At 42.3% G+C, this 15,247-nt stretch overlaps 1 protein-coding gene and 1 long non-coding RNA gene across 31 annotated transcripts in view; one reads left to right on the top strand and one right to left on the bottom strand.

Moving 5' to 3' along the window:
• The window catches only part of KIAA1217 (KIAA1217 ortholog), a 329,171-nt gene that overhangs the window by 98,956 nt on the left and 214,968 nt on the right, over positions 1-15,247 (bottom strand). The window contains exon 1 of one of the 24 annotated variants that reach the window (XM_024129597.3): positions 6,460-7,211. The exons of the other annotated variants lie outside the window; for them this stretch is intronic. The gene's annotated coding sequence lies outside the window, so the exon portion shown is untranslated. Of the gene's footprint in view, positions 1-6,459; positions 7,212-15,247 lie in introns of those variants that run through there. 24 annotated transcript variants of the gene reach the window in all.
• Positions 5,926-15,247, top strand: part of LOC114487116 (uncharacterized) — a 39,161-nt gene continuing 29,839 nt past the window's right edge. For 4 of the 7 annotated variants that reach the window (XR_003681848.2, XR_003681843.2, XR_003681847.2 and 1 more), the window contains exons 1-3: positions 5,926-6,241; positions 7,321-7,479; positions 14,539-14,740. This is a non-coding gene — a long non-coding RNA (uncharacterized lncRNA). Of the gene's footprint in view, positions 6,242-7,320; positions 7,480-14,538; positions 15,004-15,196; positions 15,241-15,247 lie in introns of those variants that run through there. The other 3 variants (XR_008618500.1, XR_003681842.2, XR_003681845.2) reach the window with 2 other exon arrangements.

Raw genomic sequence — 15,247 nt, forward strand, 5'->3', positions numbered from 1 at the left:
CTAGTCGCTCATCTGTATGAAGCCTTCAGACACTGACCGTGACACCCAACGCTTTAGAGGCGTTTGCTTTGGAGTTTAAGTGCCTTGTAGATCAGGTCCCCACTATGTCTGAATTACCTCATCATTGACATCATTACCATTTCTTGTTTCGGTTTTCCTTTGGCAGCTCTTGATACCATATCAAGGGCAAGAGAAAAGGAACAGGTTCAAAGAGTTCAATCAGAACAAGGGAAAGCATGACCTTTGATTTCACAGGAAAAGAAAAAAAAAATAAAAAGAAAGAAATCAAGTACATGTGGCGATCAACCTACTGAGGGAAACAGTCTTCGTATTTCAGGAATACGGGGTGAGTTAGTGCAGCCTGAGCGACGAGCAGTGGTCGTCCAGCTGAAACGATGCACTCGGCGTTCACACCTTTTATCTGGACAGGTCTTTAATAAATCAATCTGCACAAAAATGATGTACTGAACAGCTTTTCTTTTGGGCCAAGTAACAAGACACCGGAGGTCCTGAGGACTCTTTTTTTTTTTTTTTTTAATTTATTTAATTTATTTATTTATTTTTGGCTGTGTTGGGTCTTCGTTGCTGTGCGCGGGCTTTCTCTAGTTGCGGCTTCTATCAACATTCACCTTGTGGTATTGCTCAAAAAATGATTTTTGACCTTTCTTTTTTTTGGTATAGCAAAGTGTGGTGATTCAATGCAAACGCTGAAATGTTTGTTATTGGGCGTATATGTGGAGACGGCCTTGCGTGTACATGCGCTGTCTCTACATTTAAAATATAAAAGTACAGTTGGGTAGTTTTCATATTATTAAGATGCACGGTGTCTATGAGTACATATCTGTAGATAAAAATTCTCTGCCCAAATTAAAAATATCCAAATACCACGTTTGACTCATTTCTATGCTCTAGTCACAAAGTGATTACTGAATAGAAACTTATTAGCATTTCACCAAGTTTCTTCAGATCATTGTTAAGAATAATAAAAAATACAGAAACATTTAAAAACACCGTATTTCAGTCTTAGAATGGTCAGATTAACATAATTATAGCCTTAAGTTGCCAACAGTGGCACATTTCTCATTTTCATGAGAATGTAGAGGTTCTAGTGGATCGCAAGCTAATAGGTTCCTTGGTCTAAATATATACAGTAAAATCTGCAGCAAATTTCTGAAGCATTAACATCTGAACCCTGGAGATATCTAGTGAGTAATTTGCGCTGCAGTAGAGCAGATTTTTTTTTGTTTTGTTTTGCAGTTACACAGCTGCTAGGAAATATATTTTTAGATTTGCTTTTCAAGGCAAGCAAAAATGATACCCACTTTGTGGATATGTAACCAGAATGTTCCCTCAGGCCCTCTGGCAAGGGAGTAGGGACCCACCTACAGAATGTTCCATTCAGTTGCCTTCCTCCTTGGAAGGGAATACAAGGAACAGCCCTAGTCGCTCATCTGTATGAAGCCTTCAGACACTGACCGTGACACCCAACGCTTTAGAGGCGTTTGCTTTGGAGTTTAAGTGCCTTGTAGATCAGGTCCCCACTATGTCTGAATTACCTCATCATTGACATCATTACCATTTCTTGTTTCGGTTTTCCTTTGGCAGCTCTTGATACCATATCAAGGGCAAGAGAAAAGGAACAGGTTCAAAGAGTTCAATCAGAACAAGGGAAAGCATGACCTTTGATTTCACAGGAAAAGAAAAAAAAAATAAAAAGAAAGAAATCAAGTACATGTGGCGATCAACCTACTGAGGGAAACAGTCTTCGTATTTCAGGAATACGGGGTGAGTTAGTGCAGCCTGAGCGACGAGCAGTGGTCGTCCAGCTGAAACGATGCACTCGGCGTTCACACCTTTTATCTGGACAGGTCTTTAATAAATCAATCTGCACAAAAATGATGTACTGAACAGCTTTTCTTTTGGGCCAAGTAACAAGACACCGGAGGTCCTGAGGACTCTTTTTTTTTTTTTTTTTAATTTATTTAATTAATTTATTTATTTTTGGCTGTGTTGGGTCTTCGTTGCTGTGCGCGGGCTTTCTCTAGTTGCGGCGAACGAGGTGCCACTCCTTGCTGCAGTGCGCGGGCTTCTCACTGCGGTGGCTTCTCTTGTTGCGGAGCACGGGCTCTAGACGCGCAGGCTTCAGTAGTTGTGGCTCGCGGGCTCTAGAGCGCAGTGTCCCCTGCATTGGCAGGCGGATTCTTAACCACTGCGCCACCAGGGAAGCCCCTTGAGGACTCTTAAACAAGAATTAGATTTTATTCTGACATCAGAACGGTTCACGGCTGTCAACTGTATAATCTTTAATGACGTTTTGCTCTGTCCCCTCCGTAATTTGGGATTTACCTTAAAACCTTGGTTTCTACACTTTGCTCAGTTACAAGAGACTGTCACCATTTCGGCCACATCCTCACACCGGCTGTATTATTTACTCTTCAACGCTTTTCTTGATGTCAGTTTTAAATTGACCTTTTCTTTCTTACCTAGTTGTGATCATTAACTCTCAGGTTCTTTGTGCTACTTATCTTTCCAATACTCCATACAACAACATTATATAATCATTAAAATGTAGGAATCTGTTTTTCTATGTGCTGTCAAAAATCACTGGTTCCAAGTGAAGAACAACTTTCAAAGTACTCTGAGTGGGGATATGTGGGAGTTTCCAACAGGGTTATCATAAGAGCCATTGCTTCAGCAAAGAGGCTGACTTTTGCAAATAATGCTATAATATTTCCCAACTCTTTTAAGCCAAGATTGCTTCATTCAAAGTATCTCATAATTTGAAGCAGCTGCTGTTTCTTCAGTTGACTTGATGGCCTATTCTCTTTCAATAAAAATACTGGATAATCTAAATCTGGTTAGCTCAAAATCCATTTATTTTTTGGGCCAGGCCCATGCATTTCCAATTAATGAGCTCTGGTCCCACTGCAGGGCTGGGCTGCTATCTGAACAGGAAGGGGGACCTGGCTACACTTAACTGCAACACGGACGGCTCAGGGAAGTCAGATGTAGAGTCTTTTCCTAAATCAACCAAGAAAACACACCTTGGGGGACCCAGTGGGGTGAGAACTAAAGCATGGGGGCACTAGAGATGGAGAAAGAGCTGGTCTGAGGTTTTTGCCACTTCCTAATTTTGTGATCTGGACCAAGTCACTCCATCCACGCCAGGCCTCCTGAGTCTCAACTGACAGGTGAAGGGTTATAAAAGATCAGATGTGTAAGACCTTATTTCCACCTCTGAAACTCTATGATTCCAAGTCAGCCAGGCCTGTTTCTTGAGGTGACATCAATGACACAGGTCAGGTGTATTTCCTCAGCCAGTGGTCTGGAGTAGCAGTTCAAGTGACTCAGGAGTAGACGTATTGCTCCTGCAAATTACATGCAGACCCCATGGGCAAAAAGCAGGACAGAAAGGAAATGGCTTAGCACCAGGTGATTTATAGCTTAAAACCTTTTTCTTCTCTCTTAAGAAAAATAAACATGTGCTTTTCCCCCTACAAACATATATATAAAAGTAACACGATTTATATAAAAGCATTTACATAAAATGCTGAGAAATTTAAGAAAAAGTGTAAAGAAAAGAATGGTCCCCAGATATACACGACTATACATAAATTAGATAAGCAACAAGCATTTACTGTATAGAACACGGAACCATATTCAATATCTTATGATAACCTATAAGGGAAAAGAACCTGAAAAAATATATATATGTAACTGAATCACTCTGCTGTACACCCACAACTAACACAATATTGTAAATCAACTGTACTTCAATTTAAAAAAAGAAATAAAAGAAGAATGGTCCCCTGGAAGCTCTCTACAAATTAGGATCTTGGACCAAGGGAACCTGTGCTGAGGTGGCCGGATGCAATCTCCCATAGTCCGGGCTTCCCCGATGAGGACCCACGGAGAAGACAGAAAAACGAAACCCCAGGAAGAAAGCAACATGTGGGTGCAAAGAATACAACCTGAAAATACCAGGACTTAATAAACTCCCAGTCGGAGGCAATTTCTGCTAACATCTGTATTTACAAAAGCCAAGCCAAGAGATGCGGTTTGGATATCAAAGGGCAGAGGGTGTGGAGTAAACCCCTCCGGATCTCCCCAGCAATGGCTAACGACGCAGCCCGTGCTGAAGGAAGAGGGGAGTCCTGTTCTGATCCAATTTGCTAGTTGTTGGCCAGTCCTGGATTTTATGCAGCCATGGAGCTGGAAGCAAGTTGCCTCGATCCTGCAACCCAAGTTCAGGGCTGTGATGAGCAGCTGCATCCCTGTAGATGCTGTTGGCAGTAATTACTTCTCATTGCAAATCACCAGGATGTTTTTGCAGCCGAGTGGATGTAGCAATCTTCGGGCAGTGGGAGGGGGGGGCTAGGTGCGTTGAGGAGAGCAACAGTCCCTGCCTCTGGGGTGGCTTGGCTAGCTGCCCTGACTCCAGAACCCTCCACCTCCGATGTTCTGTAACTTTCTTGCTGTCCTTCCCCTAACAGCTCTGCCAGAAGCCTGAAAGGGCAGCAGGCAGGCACATGTAGGCAAATCTCCATTCCAAGACACTTTCTCACTTCCAAATCAGGCTCATGAATCAGCTCCCTGCCCTGTCCCGGGAAGACGGTTTTTATGAGTGACGCAGCACATGAAGCAAAGAAGGGAGCAGGAAGGAGGAGAGGGTAGTTCATCCACAGTGCTTTTTGCAATCCCCACACGATCTGACTTTCACTGTGTTCTTCTTACTCCAAGTAAGTTGCAACCAAGTCCCGGGAAGAACAACCGGTCTGATACTAGGGTTTTGGATGCTACAGATCGAACCAAAAAAAATCCCCGAACTGTACAAAATAATTTCTCTTGAAGCCGAATAAGCATTGCTCTTTGATAATGATTATTTTCAAGATAAGTTATCTGTATCTGACTGCAGACTGGGAGTTCTTAGCTACCGGTAAGGAAGGGTGTGCAGTGTGGGATTTAAAAGCAGGGACTAGAGACACAGTCAGCCTGGGCTGAAGCCCAGCTTTGCTCCTCACTAGCGTGTGATTTGCCACTTAATCTCTCTCAGCCTCAGTTTTCCAACCTTAAAATGGGTATAAAAGTACCTATGCCTTGGGGTTATAATGATGACTAAATGAAATAATATGTATTAATTGAGACCACATTGGTTAACATCTTCTCATCCATACTAACTCATCTATAAGTTGAGATAAAGATAAACAGATCCATGCACACATGTACCTTTAAAAGGAAACAGACTGCCTTAAAAGGACATTGCTCTTATTAAATGTCTTTAAAAGAAATAAATACAAAACATTATGACTGAACTATTACAAGAATAAGAATGGTTATCTCAAGTAAATATAATTTCTGCCAAAGATTTTTTCCATTGAACCTGATAATAACAGGCTTATATCTGTCATAGAAAAATTGCAGACATTTTTGATGTTACACATAAAGCTTAAATTGATATTTCTTAAAGAATTTTTTAAAACCCAGATAAAAAAGCACTTTATATTTTAAAATGTAAAGTGATGTTCACAAGAAAAATACAACAAATAACGCTGTCCTTGAATGTTGAAAGAAGCATACTAATCCCCCCTCGGCTCCCCCCAGTTTGTACCACGCTTTCAAATCTTCATTGGTCTCGGAAACCGAAGGCGAGTCAAATACCTTTGTGAAAACACTGAAAATTGTCACAAAACACATACATCAATGAGATCTGTACTAGCAAACAAGGTTGACACTTGAAATCCTTTTCTAAATTATAAGGTTAAACAGAAACTAGATCATTAGATTATAGATTGGAGACAGCCCAGTGGTGGGAGAGCCAACTTCAGGACACTGGTCCACAAGAGACCTCCCAGCTCCACGTAATATCAAATGGCGAAAATCTCCCAGAGATCTCCATCTCAACACCAACACCCAGCCTGGCTCAACGCCAAGACCCAGCTTCACTCAACGACCAGCAAGCTACAGTGCTGGACACCCTATGCCAAACAACTAGCAAGACAGGAACACAACCCCACCCATTAGCAGAGAGGCTGCCTAAAATCATAATAAGGCCACAGACACCCCAAAACACACCATCAGACATGGACCTGCCCACCAGAAAGACAAGATCCAGCCTCATCCACCAGAACACAGGCACCAGTCCCCTCTACCAGGAAACCTACTCAACCCACTGAACCAACTTTAGCCACTGGGGACAGTCACCAAAAACAACGGCAACTACGAACCTGCAGCCTGCAAAAAGGTAACTTAAGTGGATTTTAAAAAACAGACTAATCCCAATAACAAAGAAGTTTCCTTCTAAGCAGTGTGCAAGAAGTTAAAATAAAAACCTAGCATTTAAATTCCACATTGCATTGAACTTGAATACAGAAAAGTTAACTCAAATGGAGGTAAGTGTGCTACACAGCAGGACCAAAAACTTCTGAAAATCCTATTTTGTTATAAAGGCACAGTTCTTACCTTACATCTTCCACGAACCGTTCTCTTCTAGAGGAAGCTTGCTAGACGTGCAGAGACCCTGAAACCACCCATCTCTCAAACGCTTCCAGCCCTGCCTGTCTTGATGGTAACTAAATGCAAGGCTTGGGTTTTTTACAGAAGGAAGTTTTAGTCAAAATATGTGGTTTAAAGGAGCTGTATCCACCCTTGTTAAAACTATTTCACGGACATTCAGAGGTTTTGTTTCTCCTCTGTGAAAGTTAAATCTGAGTAGGAAGGCATTTTTCCTGTCCCGGAAATCAGCATAACTAAAAACCAATGCTGAGTTAACAAGAAATGTTTCTTCCATGTGTTCCGTCTGGCAGGAACGGCAAGCCATATCAAGGGAACACGTGATGTTTATAAATACAATATGGCTCATGTTGTCATAACCTCTCAACGACCAAAAAAAAAAAAAAAAAAAAAGTGCAAGGAAAAGCAAGCAGCCACACAGCAGGAAAGATGAGATTTGTAACACTTGGAAGCTGCCTATCAGATATGCGTATATTACTCTTTCTTTCGTCTTAAAAAATAAAGCTGGAAGCAGGGAGGAAGGAAGAAAATACCTTGCTCTGGATAGCCACTGTATTAAAATGTGTTTGCCCAGCTATTCATTTCAGTAAGAGTAATTCCTTACCCACTGCAACAGAAACATCTTTTCGCCTGTCAGAAAGACGCGTCATAAAAGGGACACAATGAGGTGCATCCCTCGAAAGCCAGTTCCATGGTGTCAACTCCACCAAATAATAGGATGAAGGCAAGATGGCGCATAGCCTGTAATGGATGTGACAATTACAGATGTCTGTATCATTACTGATTACTGACTTTCTGATCTTCTACTAGATTGGAAGATCTGTGAGGGCAGTTACCGTACTTGGTCACTGTTATATCTTCGGAGTCTTGTACAAGAGCCTGAACCACCGGAGGGACTCAACGCATAATGGTCGGGCGAGTGGATTAGCGGAAGTAGGTTAACTGTTCCAAAATCATCACCCCTACTTGGTAAGTTTGGAGGTATCTGAAATACTGATTCCCATGCAGTCTAAAAGCAAGATCTGTCCTGCTGAGTTATAAATACAGTAAACCAAGATCTGTCTTATTTAATTCGTTATCCAGAGATTTGCTTACTTTCTACCACTCTTGAAAATAAAATGCAGGTATGTGTGCATTTCTGACAATCACTTAGTTTAATCTGACAAATCTGTTACTCTCATCTTAAATTATAGGGTAATTAACTGTGATAAAATTGTATTTATAGGATGGGTAATTTTGTTAGAATAGACATTCTTAGTTCTCATTTTGGTCAGGAATTTTTCCTGGGATAAACAAGGGGATGTGCTGTAAATCTCAAATGTTTACATGTGCAAATCACTGTACTGGTCTTAGCAGAGAAGGTATTAACTAAAAGTCTGTGATATGAGAAGCGCTGACATGAGCCCCTTTTCCAACCAGACGTTTAATGAGAATTTCCTCAAAGCAGGACATTTTCTCAGGGAAACAGAGAGTGTGAAGATGAATGGAATAGGGGCTTTGCCCCCTGAAGCCTGGAGTTTAGAACAGAACTTAAGATGTGCACATCAATAACTACAGTGCAGACAGGAAGAGGCGAGGGTGATCAGAGGCGGGGGGGCAGGTGAGGTTCTACGGAATCAGAGAAGGGACAGTAGCGAGTGAGGCTTGGAGACGAGAGGAGTAAGGAAAGGCTTGAAGAAGACAGTGGCTGTCGAGTTAGGTCTTCAGAAATGGGCAGCACATGATGTGGAGAAAAGGGAACCCTCGCACACTGCTGGTGGGATTGTAAATTGGTGCAGCCACTGTGGAAGACAGTATGGAGATTCCTCAAAAAAATAAGAATAGAACTGCCACATGACCCAGCTAGTCTACTTATGGGTATTTATCCAAAGAACACAAGAACACTAATTTGAAAAGATATCTGCACCCCCATGTTCACTGCAGCACTATTTACAATAGCCAAGATATGGAAACGACCTAAGTGTCCATTAGTGGATGAATGGATGAAGCTGTGAAATGTACACATGCATATGTGAAATGTACACATGCATAAACATATGTGAAATGTACACATGCATAAACATACATACATACAATGGAATACTACTCAGCCATAAAAAAGAATGAAACCCTGCTGTTTGCAACAACATGAATGGACCAGGAGGGTATTATACTAAGTGAAATAAGTCAGACAGAGAAAGACCAATACCATATGATTTCACTCATATGTGGAGTCTAAACAAAAACAAAAACACCAAAATCAGTGAACAAACAAGATAAAACAAAAACAAACTCACAGATCCAGAGAACAGTTTGGTGGTTATTAGGGGGAAAGGACGTTGGGGGAAGGGTGAAATGGGTGAAGAGGATCAACTGTATGATAATGGATGGAAACTAGATGTGCGGTAGTGATTGCTCTGGAGTCTATACAGATGCCGTCCACCTGAAACTTACGTAATTAAAAAAAATGGGTGGCCCGTGGACATTGATGATGAAGACAGTAGCGTGGGAAGGACAGTAGTGAGCACTGTAGTGGTAAGAAGGTCAGTTCTGGAGCCGGCCGTCTGGCTCTGAATCTAGCTCCATCTCTGATGAGCTGTGTGGCTTTGAGCAAGATCCCTAACCTCTCTGATCTGCAGTTTCCACATCTGAAACAGGGGGTCATAAGAGTTCCTCTCACACTGGGTTGTTTTGAACAAATGAGAGTGATTAATGCTCAGCACAGTACTTGGCACAGAGTGTTTCATGACTGTTAGCTATTAATATCACTGCCATGTGTGAGTGAAGGGGACACCAGGGTGGCCGGGTCAAGGAGGATGCTGAATGAATGAAAGAAAATTAGAGAGGAGTGGTTTCTGAAACTTCTATTTCTAAGGGATTCTCCTGTCTTCCATTTCTGTAGGATTACTTTATCCTTCCCCAAATCCCAAACACTTCTTCTCAACCAGAGCACTGCCCTGTAGAAAAGAGGGCTCTGAGCTCTGTGGAAGGGCCATTTCAGACATACATACTAAACGGTACATACTTCTTCTTTCTCTTTCTTCTATTCTTTCTCCATTTTTTCTTTTTTTTTCTTTTTGGTGGGATATCCTTTTAGCCCAGTCAGAATAGAATAGAATGGAGCATGTTCAACATAAAAAGATGCCAGAAAATAGACACATAATAGAATTAAGAAGTGAGACAAATATTTAAAAAGGATATTTTACATGTTCTAAAATCTTGTTAAGAGCATCATTTCAAAACTCGCAAAACCTGAATGGAATGTCAAGGAAGGAAGGCTGTGGGCTGAGTACAAAGAGTCAGAAAGAACTGGGTTCAAATCCTATGTCTGACATATACCAGCTATTCGGGCCTGGAAAAGACATCACTGGCCTCAATTTTATCACCTGTAAAAACTGAGTCAGTTCACGTGCTTTGTAGAGTTGACGACTAATTTAAATAACATGTGAAGTATTTATTTTGGTTTTTTTTTTGGGGTACGCGGGCCTCCCTCTGTTGTGGCCTCTCCCGTTGCGGAGCACAGGCTCCGGACGCGCAGGCTCAGCGGCCATGGCTCACGGGCCCAGCCGCTCCGCGGCATGTGGGATCCTCCCAGACCGGGGCGCGAACCCGGTTCCCCTGCATCGGTAGGCGGACGCGCAACCACTGCGCCACCAGGGAAGCCCACGTGTGAAGTATTTAACACATTGCCTTCTACGTGGACACAAGAAGGTCTATTATCATATCTAGAAACACAATGGTATAGAATGAATACTACTTTTTAAAAGAAAATTTAATTAAATTAATTAATTTATTTTTGGCTGCACCGCGCGGCTTGCAGGATCTCAGTTCCCCAACCAGGGATTGAACCCGCGCCCTCAGCAATGAAAGCGCCGAGCCCTAACCCCTGGACCGCCAGGGAAGTCCCAACTGAATACTACTTGTAACCTGACTGATTCCACAAAGAAATTAATAGAGTTCACAGAAATCATTACAATTTTGTACCCCCCGCAAAAGTCAAATTGGAATGTATGAGAGAAAGAAGATGAAAGTAGGAAAATTAAAAATAGAGGCCAGGCACGAAGCCAGCACACCACCAACACTCACGCTGTAAATGCCTGTACGCTAGCTGTGGGTGAGCCATGAATTTAATTCTAAGCTTTAGAGTAGCAACACAAAGAGGGAAAATGATCACTTACAAGATTCAAAGTGTCCATATGATAAAAATAAACCAGGAGGAGCACAACTATTTCTGGTGATGAGAACAGAGAGATATTTTTACAGTGGGTTCTCATTAATGACAGAAAATGAATAATACACCAGTCGTAGCACCATGATTCTAGCACTCAAAGCATCTGCTTAACAAGCACTTACACTCGCCACGGATGAGGCACTAAGACTGGCTTTCGGAGATGAACATGAGCTGGTGTGTGCCCTTGGAGAACTTACAATCTGTGCAATAAGATAAGCATGCATCTAAAGGATTAAAACACCAGGAGAATGTGTAACATGCCTCCCCAAAAAGGAAAGATTAAATCTGACAGGGAAGGCTTCATAGAGTAGGTGGTCTTTTATTTGGCCTCTAAGAGCAAGTTTTTACTTTTTCACATTTTATTACGGGCATTTCCACCATAAAATAAGTAGAGAAAATAATATAATGAACTCCCATCATCCAGCTCTGACATTTTTCAACATTTTACCAATTTTGTTTCAATTGCCACTTCTTGGGTTTGTTTTGCCGGAGCATTTTAAAGCAAACCCCAGCAATCATGCCGTTTTAGCCTGTAAATACTTTAGTGTGTCTCATTTTTAAAAACATAACCACCAAGCCATTATTATACCCAACAGAATTACTGGTTATCCCTTAATATCATCCGATTCCTAACACATGTTCAAATTTCCCAAATGGCTTCAAAGATGTCTTTTACAGTTGGTTTGTTCCAATCAGGATCCAAACGTGGTGCACACATGGCCTTTGGTTGTTAGGGGATAGAAGAGACCTGAGAAATAGAACAGTGTCCCCTCCCACCCTTTTTTCATGCCAGCAGCTTGTCGACATAATTGAGCAATTGTATTGTAGCATGTTTGATGCGTGGAATTTCGGAAGGTATAGACAGTAAGTTCCCTACATACGAACCTTCAAGTTGCAAACTTGCAAAGATACGAACGTGCGTTTGCATGTCCAATCACGTAAGTTAATTCCCGTGTCTGGCACACATTGTCAGGTGTGTGCATCCCTTACAAATGGCTGTGCTTTTGTTGTGTACTTTACTGTACACTACTGTATAGAGTACAGTAATCAGTATCTTTATTTCAAGCCCAGTATGTCCAGAAGCAAGCATAAAAGCAGTGGCGATGTAGCTGGTACCGTACTATACAGCTCATTGTGTTACTTGGGTACTTAGGCTAACCTGGTTGGACTTAACGAACAAATTGCACTTAACAAACTTGCTCTCAGGACGGAACTCATTTGTATATAGGGGATTTACTGTATGTGGGGAAGGACGGTGCATTTCAGAGACTCGGAGCAAGAACTGAGGGGGCTCAGGTTGGCTGTTGGGATGGAGATGATATCGACCATCAGCCCGTGCTATTCTTTGCACAACGGCAAGTCGCACTCAGGGACCTGAATCGGCAAATAGCTGATTGACTGGAGTAAAAAGAGCTGGGGAGACCGGTTAAAGGCTGTCGCGTGACCGACTGATAGAAGAATAAAGAACGCCAGAACTACAGCATCAGAGCGGTGCTGCTAAGAGCCTGGGATCTGCAGCCAAGCTGCCTGGATTCAGATCTCAGCTCTGCACTCTCTTGCTGTGTGGCCTTGGGCAGGTGTCTTCAACAGACCTAAGCAACTGTTTTCTGAGCTATAAATACAAGGGCTTGTACCAATACCTGCCTCAAAATGGCGCCTTGAGGATTTACATGAAATTACCCGTCAACGTGCTTCATCAATGCACAAAAAAAGTTAGCTATCGTGAGCGTAATGGTGCAGGCCAGGGCGGCAGGGTGGTGCGTAAGAGTCCTTGCAGAGTGAAGTGGATGGGCTCTGGGGACTGGTGGGATGGGGTGAGAAACCGGATTTAGGCTGTTAAAGACTCACTGATAACTCAACTTCTTAAATCTCTTCTCTCTCACCCTTCAAAACACACAGGCACAGGCACACAAATACACACCATGAGCAGTCATGTACTCATTCACAAAGACAGAAAAACAAGGAGGAAAAGGCTTGGGGCTAAAAAAAAAGATTAGGATTTTTTTTCTTCGACAGGATACACTGGAAACACTGGAAGAATATCCATGTGGAGACAACCACTTGAAAGTTGAACATTGGTCTTGAACTCTAGAGAAATGGCAGAGTTTTAAGGGTCACCTACATTGACCTAATGGTTAAATCAGTAGTAAGACAAAAATGACAAGTGAAAAGGTGCAGATGAAAGAAAAAAAGCAAATTAAAACACACACACACACACACACACACACACAGGTGAAGCCTGCCTGAAGGCACTGAAGACCAGGTAGAGGGCAAGAGAAAGAAGAAGAGTTAGTAAGTGAAGGAGGCTGGGGTGTGTCTGCATGTAGGCAAGGGATTTAGAGATGGCAGTGTAATGGGAACCAAGGTTTCTAAGGAGACCACCCATCACAGTGAAATGCAGAGGTCAGATAGAAGAGGTCTGGGGGGCAGTAAGTGAGTTGGCCATTAGGAAGTAATTTAAGATGCAGGGCAATTCTGGGGAATGCATTCTCTATGCAAATGTGGAAGCTGTCTTACATGCAAGTAAAAATTAAAGACATATAGGAAGGAGAGAACTGAGTGACTGAAGCAAAGAACCTTGGGAAGTAATCTCAGAGCACACAAGAAGGTGGAAAAGCCTGAAAACTGAAAAAGCCACTAGGTTTGGGGAACAGGAAGTCCCTGGTACCCTGAGAGCCACGGGAGGGAATAGCTCATCTTCTGAGTTGTACATGTGTGAATTATGAACCCATGAGTACATATGTAATTTTGGCAAAAGGGCCCGTTCCATGTGGTGAGCTCAGCCCCTTGGGAACTTAATTATCAAAGCTACTATCTAATGTGATGAAACAAAAGCCAGGCGATTCATTTAGATCCGGGTGATCTGCACCCACATGTAAAGAATCAGGGGATTCTCAGTCCCAGCAGAGAACCACAAGTCCCATTGGATAGACTAGCTTCAAAAATGCTCAGCTCAGGAGGAAACGAAAACTCTAAATTGAAAAGATACATGCACCCCATTGTTCCCAGCAGCGCTATTTACAATAGCCGAGACATGGAAACAACTCAAGTGCCCATTAACCAATGACTGGCTTAAGAAGATGAGGTGTGTGTGTATGTATGTGTATATACATACATACATACATATATGTATATATATATATATATATACACACATACACACACAATGAAATATTACTCTTCCATAAAAAGAATGAAATATTGTCATTTGCAGCAACATGGATTGACCTAGAGAATATTATACTTAGTGAAGTCAGACAGAGAAAGACAAATACTGTATGATATCACTTATATGTGGAATCTAAAAATATTACAAATGAATCTATATACAAAACAGAAACAGACTCACAGACATAGAAAACAAACACATGTTTACCAAACGGGAGAGGGAGGGAAGAAGGGAGGGACAAATTAGGAGTATGGGATTAATAGGCACAAACTACTATACATAAGATAGAAAAGCAATAAGGATTTACTGCATAGCACAGAGAACTATGTTCAATATCTTGTGATAGACTATAATAGAATATAATCTGAAAAAAATAACTGAATCCCTTTGCTGTACACCTGAAACTAACACAATATTGTATATCAACTATACTTCAATTAAAAAAATAAATCAATTTAAAAAATGCTCAGCTAGATGCTCAATGAACAACTCGACACGTATTTTCCCCACCAAACATCTATTCCACGCGTGCCCTAAGGCCCAAAACCTCGGCGTTAATACTTTAGTTTTCCACGCTTCATGACTAACACCACTACCATCACTGCTCTGGATAACTGACCGGAGTCTCACATTTTCTCTTCTCTCACAGGCCAGATATTAAATTCATTGTCTAAGGAAAGTCTCCGAGGCCACCACAAAGTGCTGGCATTGCCGCTGTTGTACCTCTGCCTGGTCCCACCCATGTTTTCCGAGACACGCATGTGTATTGGTAACGAGTGGGCAGCGGGGAGGTCTGGCCCAGGCTGCCTCTGGAGGCTGGTGGGTGAAGACGGGTGACATCAGTGCCTCAGGTGAGCAGTTACCATCAAATCCCTTCCCGGCCACGTGCGCACTGCAAACATACGAGGAGATGGAGCTCTCCACCCACCATGCGGCTTGGTTTAGTCTACAGCAGTTGATCCTTGCTCTGTTCTCTATTTCTGTTCTTTACCATGAGCGATGGGCTTATGCAGCTGCGTCCCTGGCAGGACTCAACAAAGCTTCCTTTCCTTTAATACCAAGGCAGCCACCTTCATCAGGAAGGAGACAGAATTCCAACCCCCAGAGCCAAAAGGTGAGGCGGAAGGAATTCCAGGTCTTTTAGCTCCTGGAATCCATCAAGAGGGGCTGAGTTGCAAACTGCAGGCACGATCACACTGAGTTGGTTTTAAAACTGCATTCTATTTCTCATTGCTAAGTTGTCTTCACTGAAACCTGAAAGTTTTTTCTGTGGGTTGGATGGTGAACATTCGATTCTCCTCCTCTAGGGCAAACAGTCTGACTTTCCTCCGGAGAACACTGCTGCCTAAAGCAGGCTG

This window comes from Physeter macrocephalus, chromosome 11 (assembly GCF_002837175.3).
Source record: "Physeter macrocephalus isolate SW-GA chromosome 11, ASM283717v5, whole genome shotgun sequence".
Classification (NCBI taxonomy): domain Eukaryota; kingdom Metazoa; phylum Chordata; class Mammalia; order Artiodactyla; family Physeteridae; genus Physeter; species Physeter macrocephalus.